This window comes from Myotis brandtii, unplaced genomic scaffold (genome assembly GCF_000412655.1).
Source record: "Myotis brandtii unplaced genomic scaffold, ASM41265v1 scaffold259, whole genome shotgun sequence".
Lineage (NCBI taxonomy): Eukaryota > Metazoa > Chordata > Mammalia > Chiroptera > Vespertilionidae > Myotis > Myotis brandtii.
Window position 1 is genome coordinate 2,039,482 of NW_005359840.1, and position 6,161 is coordinate 2,045,642.

The window sequence follows — 6,161 nt, forward strand, 5'->3', positions numbered from 1 at the left end:
TTCACTATTCTTGCATTTTTGTGTTAAGAAAAACAACAAAAATCTCTGATCATTCACATTATTTGACATTTGTTTGAAGGGTGATTGTTTGTAAACAAATACTCCAGAAAATAGTTTCTTACTATCTTTCTGAGGCTTTTATAAATAATGGTTATAAAAAATGCTAGAAACTCATAATCAAGGAAACAAATGGGTAGGGAAGAATGAAGAAACTTCCAACACTAGGGTATAGATAAAAAAGGTTTATTCTCTGAAAAACCTCACTAAGATATTGACTTTTTTGTGTGTTTGAACAGAGATGTAGAGTCACGGAAAGAATGTACAATATAGTCTCACTATTCATCCAAGATAAACCAAAGTCATTCCTAAATTGGCACTAATAGCTCAAACCTAGGTGACCAACTTGCTTGGGCCAAAATATCAAATTAGTGGAATATTAGGAAAGTTACTTGAGGAAGATTTGAACACTAAACTTTTCTGAAGTCCCAGAGCAAAGTGTCAGACTCACAGTAGAATTAATTATTAGAGACAAATGAAGGTAAATAAGACAGACATCAATGTCATCCCATTTACGGAATAGCTAAATTAGGATCTCTGTAAACACATTCCTCAGAGAAACAACCATAACTTGTTAAAATTGAAAGAAAAAATAAATACGTGCAAATATGCATAAGTGTATACAGCAAATGAAGAAATATTTTTACCTGCTAAATCTTGGTTGGAGCAGCAAGAGTCTGGGGCTTGAAACACAACCCACTCTTTCCCATTTTTCTAGTTCAGGATGACAAAGCTCCACCCTGGGCAGGTGTGGCCAAGAAGAAAAAGCTCCCAGTATCTCCACTCTCAAAAGTCAGGAGGGGATAGCCGCCAGCACTTGTTATCTCTCGGAGATATGTTATAGAGGCTAAATTTCAGAGGAGTGTACCTGAGAGATAAGTGGCTTCTTCCTCCCAGAAGCCTGAATTCATAGGGTGAAGGCACTAACTCAGCTACTACAGGCTAAGAATATTGGCACCCTGATTGCCCTCAGCAAGCTAACTTGCAATATGGAGGTTGCACACCAGTAAAGACAGCTGAGAGGACCAGAGGTTGGCATTTCCACCCATTATCGTGCTCATAAAGGAAGAATGTCATTTAAAGAAAATGTACTATTGTCTATAGACCCAGCTCTGGAGCAGTGACTCAGTAATTTTGCCCAGCAGAAGAGATAAGCCATATGAACTGAAACCTCTGAAGCTCTCCCCACAGAAAATGACTTTATTGGAACAGAGTGTGAGGCAGGCAAGCCTGAGGGCTCTCTAAAAAACAATGAAGTTTTTGTGGTAAGGAACTAAAAGGATACTAGTAGTTCTATGAGAGCAATATGGTAAATGTATCTTAACCTATTTTGACAGAAATAATCAAAGAAAGAGACAGCTAAGGGCCCTCCTGGAGTCAGAAGAAATCTCCAAGACTGACTTCAAAATATACCTCTGTAAAGGGCCTAGAATTTAATTGGATCAGACTGTGTAGCAATTTAAAATCCCAGGCATTGTCAAAAACAATCCAGCAATCAATGGCAATTGTCAACAACTAGATTTGATAGCAACAGAAGCAGGCAACTTAGCAGAGATAGCATGAAAAGGCAAAGTAAATTATAAAGGCTTGTTAAATTCACTGTTATCAGAGGGTAAATGTGTGCTTGCCCAAGGCTGCATCCCCTCAGGAGCAATTTAAAGGATTCACACTGTAGGGGAAATAGACTTAAAGTCCATGCAGGACACTTAACAAATAAATAAGCAAACAGCAAAAATGATAAGCTCCTTTAGGGGAGAGGGGTAGGGAGCACCACTACTCAAATGTTCTATAATACATTATCCAAATGTCCAGTTTAAAATGCCAAACTATGAGACATGCAAATAAATGAGAAGGAATGAACCATATACAGGGAAAAAGAGCAGGCAACATATAATATCTATGAGTGTATTTAGATGTCAAATTTAGCAGACAGAGATTTAATATATGTTCATAGAACCAAAGGAAAACATGCATAAATAAGAGTCATTGTCTCATTGAAAAGAGGATATTAATAAAGAGATGCAAATTATTTTTTTAAAGACTAAATGAAAATTCTGCAGTTGAGTAATACAATAAATAAAACAAAAATTCACCAGAGGGGCACAAAGTTATTTCAAATGATATAAGAAAGAATCATAGAACTTGAAGATAGGTCAATAGAGAATATAAACTTAAAATACAGAGGGGGAAAAAGTAGAAAAACAAGGACAACCTCATAGGAAGGTGGGATAACATAAAGTGCATCACCATGCACATAATGTGAGTTCCAGCAGTAGAGAAGAGAAAGGAGCCAGAAAATATTTAAAGAAACAATGTCAGAGAACCAAGATGGCAGCATAGGCAAATGCCTGTACTCGCTGCCTCCCACAACTACATCAAAATTACAACTAAAATACAGAATAACCATCATCCAGAACAGCCAGAAATCTGACTGAATGTAAGTCCTACAACTAGAGAAGTAAAGAAGAAAGCACACTAGACTGGTAGTAGGTGCAGAGGCACAGAGTGGGCTGGCTCAGCACCCACGTGTGCCGCTGTTTTAATTGGGAGGGAGATTGCCTCTGTGGAGGCCACCTGTGAGGAGCAAGTGGTCTCAGCCCCACAACAGATGCCCAACCCAGGGTCCCAGAGCTGGAAAAAGAAGTCTCTACAGGCAGTAAGAACTATGAGCTCTGAAAACCAGTGGGGATTGGGGCTCAAGGACACACAGGCTGCTGGATACCCAACTGCTCCTCTTAAAAGGCCAGCACCATGAACTGAACTTACAAGCTCCCACTCCCTCTGAGCTCCAGTGTTGGGTGTGGCTCTGGGGGACCCAGACACATACAAGGCAAAACTGAACTGTCTGGCATCGGGGAAGGAACTCAGGGGCAGCTTTCTCCCAGACCGAGGCACTCACAGGGATCATTGTTCCTGTGCTGGGACCTTCCCTGTTGCAGGACTGACTGGTAGCCATTTCTGTTTGCTCTAATCTGGTGATTCCCTGAGACTCTGCCCTATCCAATTTACAACCCCACCCAAGCTGCTTTCAGTGGCTTTTACATATGAATGTCCTGTCCTTGCTCAGGCTAAAACCTGTCAAACAAGCTGCAGCTGGGTCAGGGAGCCCCAAAGCTATCAATAGAAGTCCTAAGACCTAACACCAGAACCAGCCTGCCTTGCTTCACAGCTGGGCGTGGTCTGGGCACTTCCAAACCCAATACAAAGAGGAGGAATCTGCAGATCTGTGTAGCTCCTGCTGGGTGGCCCCAGACAGTGGCTGACTTTGCATCTCCCTGGAGATCCAAGAGCCAGTGTACCCAGTAGTCAGTGTGAGACCATACCAGATTACAACTCTTCAGTCAGTGTGCCATACCAGATTACAACTCTTCACATCCATAAGTGACACACTCAAAGGGCAGGCTCAGTGAGCACCAAAGCCCCACTGAAGAAAGTCCTGCCCCATAAGGGTGTCTCCTGCACAGCAGCTCTCCCACTGTAGTAGTAGCTGGTCCTCACAGCCAATTGGCTTGGAAGTGAATTCCTCCCAGTGACACCACCAGCAATCAAGGTTCAACTACAACAAGACTGTGCACACAGTCCACAGAGGGGTGCACCTAGGGTGTCCACCTCAGGTGATTGAGGAGGCTGAGCCACTGGGCCCTATAGGATACTTACTACACAAGGCCAGTCTACCAACTCAAGGAGACTTAGCAGCTCTACCCAATACATAAAAAGAAACACAGGGAAGCAGCCAAAATGCAGAGACAAAGAAACATGTCACAAATGGAAGAAATGGAAGAAAGCAAACTACTGGATATAGAGTTCAAAACCATGGTTATAGGGTTACTCAAGAATCTTCTAGAAACCTCCAAGGGACTAAACCTACCTGGTGAAAGAAATAGACTTACAAGTCCAGGAAGCACAGAGAACCACAAACAAGAGAAACCCAAAGAGGCCCACACCAAGACACATCATAATTAAAATGCCAAGGGCTAAAGACAGAGTGAATCTTAAAAGCAGCAAGAGAAAAGCAGATAGTTACCTACAAGGGAGTGCCCATACAACTGGCAGCTGATTTCTCAACAGAAAATCTGCAGGCCAAAGAAGGCAAAAAACATTCAAAGTAATGAATAGCAAGGACCTACAACCAATATTACTCTACCCAGCAAAGCTATTGTTTGAATTGACGGTCAGATAAAGAGCATTACAGACAAGAAAAAGCTAAAGGAGTTCATCACCACCAAACCAGTATTATATGAAATGCTGAAGGGTATTCTTGAAGAAGAAGAAGAAGAAGAAGAAGAAAGAAAAAAATATGAACAACAAAATGGCAACAAATACATATCTATCAAAAATTAAATCTAAAAATCAAACAAATAAGAAATCGAATGAGGTATTTGCTGGATCATGGGTGGTGGAAGTGCAGCAGGGCTAGGCTCTGACAACCTCGCTGGTACTTTCTGCAGCTGAGCAGCTTCTGGGGACTCCAGGCTCACGCATCTCTGCGGGACAGAAGGGCTGGGGCCGGGACAGATAGTTTTCCCCTTTGTGGAAAGCCAGAGGAGGAGCCGGGGCTTCTGTTTAGTTTTGGTTAAAAAAATAATTTAGCCTACATGTACTGCTTTAACCACTGGAAGCATGACAGATGACAAAGATGTGCTTCGAGATGTGTGATTTGGTCGAATTCCAACTTGCTTCACCCTGTATCAGGATGAGATAGCTAAATGGGAGGCAGAACCATATTATTTACGTTTGCCAAGAGAAAGTTATTTGACGTTGGTAACTGACAAAGTGAAAAGGCACTTTCAGAAGGTTATGAGACAAGAAGACATTAGTTAGATAAGGTTTGAACACAAAGGCACCCCACTGAAATGGTATTATCCAATTGGTTTGCTATTTGATCTTCTTGCATCAAGTTCAGCTCTTCCTTGGAACATCACAGTACATTTCAAGGGTTTCCCAGAAAAGGACCTTCTGCACTGTCCATCTAAGGAAGCAATTGAAGCTCATTTTATGTCTTGTGTGAAAGAAGCTGATGCATTAAAACACAAAAGCCAAGTGATCAATGAAATGCAGAAAAGAGATCACAAGCAGCTCTGGATGGGATTACATAATGACAGATTTGACCAGTTTGGGGCCATCAATCAGGAACTCATGGAATATCCTGCAGAAGAAAGTGGATTTTATTACATCCCTTTTAGAATATATCAGACAACGACTGAACGACTTTTCATTCAGAAGCTTTTTCATCCTGTGGCTACAGATGGACAATTGCATACTTTAGGAGATCTCCTCAAATAAGTCTGTCCTGCGATTGCTCCTGAAGATGGGGAAAGAATCAAGTGATGATTAATGGAATTGAGCCAATGTTGGAAACATCTCTACAGTGGCTGAGTGAACATCTGAGCTACCCAGATACGTTTCTCCATATTAGTATCATCCCACAACCCACAGATTGAAGGATCAACTATGACAGGATTTACCAGAGCATATTACCTTTCTGCTTCAGTCAGGTTAGGTGGAGGCAAGCAGACCAGAAACCCTGCTGCAAGCCAAACAGGAAAAAGATTCCATGTCTGATAAGGGCACTGGGAATGCTCTTGCTTTGCTTCACCACTGCTTTCCTCCACTGCCCTCATTAAACCTCAGCTGCGACAAGAAAGACTTTACAGGATCCCTGCAAGTCTTCTGTTCTCTTATAAAATATAATGAAGCTGAAGAAAGAACATGGAAATATGTGCTACTCAATTTGTATTTCTGATTAACAAATAAGCAGGAGTATTTCCTGAGGTGACCATGGTTGAACTTTAGCTCAAGGGAGTGGAAACATTGGTTTTGGAAACATCTCTACAGTGGCTGAGTGAACATCTGAGCTACCCAGATACGTTTCTCCATATTAGTATCATCCCACAACCCACAGATTGAAGGATCAACTATGACAGGATTTACCAGAGCATATTACCTTTCTGCTTCAGTCAGGTTAGGTGGAGGCAAGCAGACCAGAAACCCTGCTGCAAGCCAAACAGGAAAAAGATTCCATGTCTGATAAGGGCACTGGGAATGCTCTTGCTTTGCTTCACCACTGCTTTCCTCCACTGCCCTCATTAAACCTCAGCTGCGAC

General features: G+C 41.9%; 1 pseudogene; it reads left to right on the forward strand.

Annotated features, from left to right (window-relative positions):
* The first annotated feature begins 4,595 nt into the window (after positions 1–4,595).
* On the forward strand, positions 4,596–5,498 carry LOC102248735 (annotated as a pseudogene).
* The last annotated feature ends 663 nt before the right edge of the window (positions 5,499–6,161 follow it).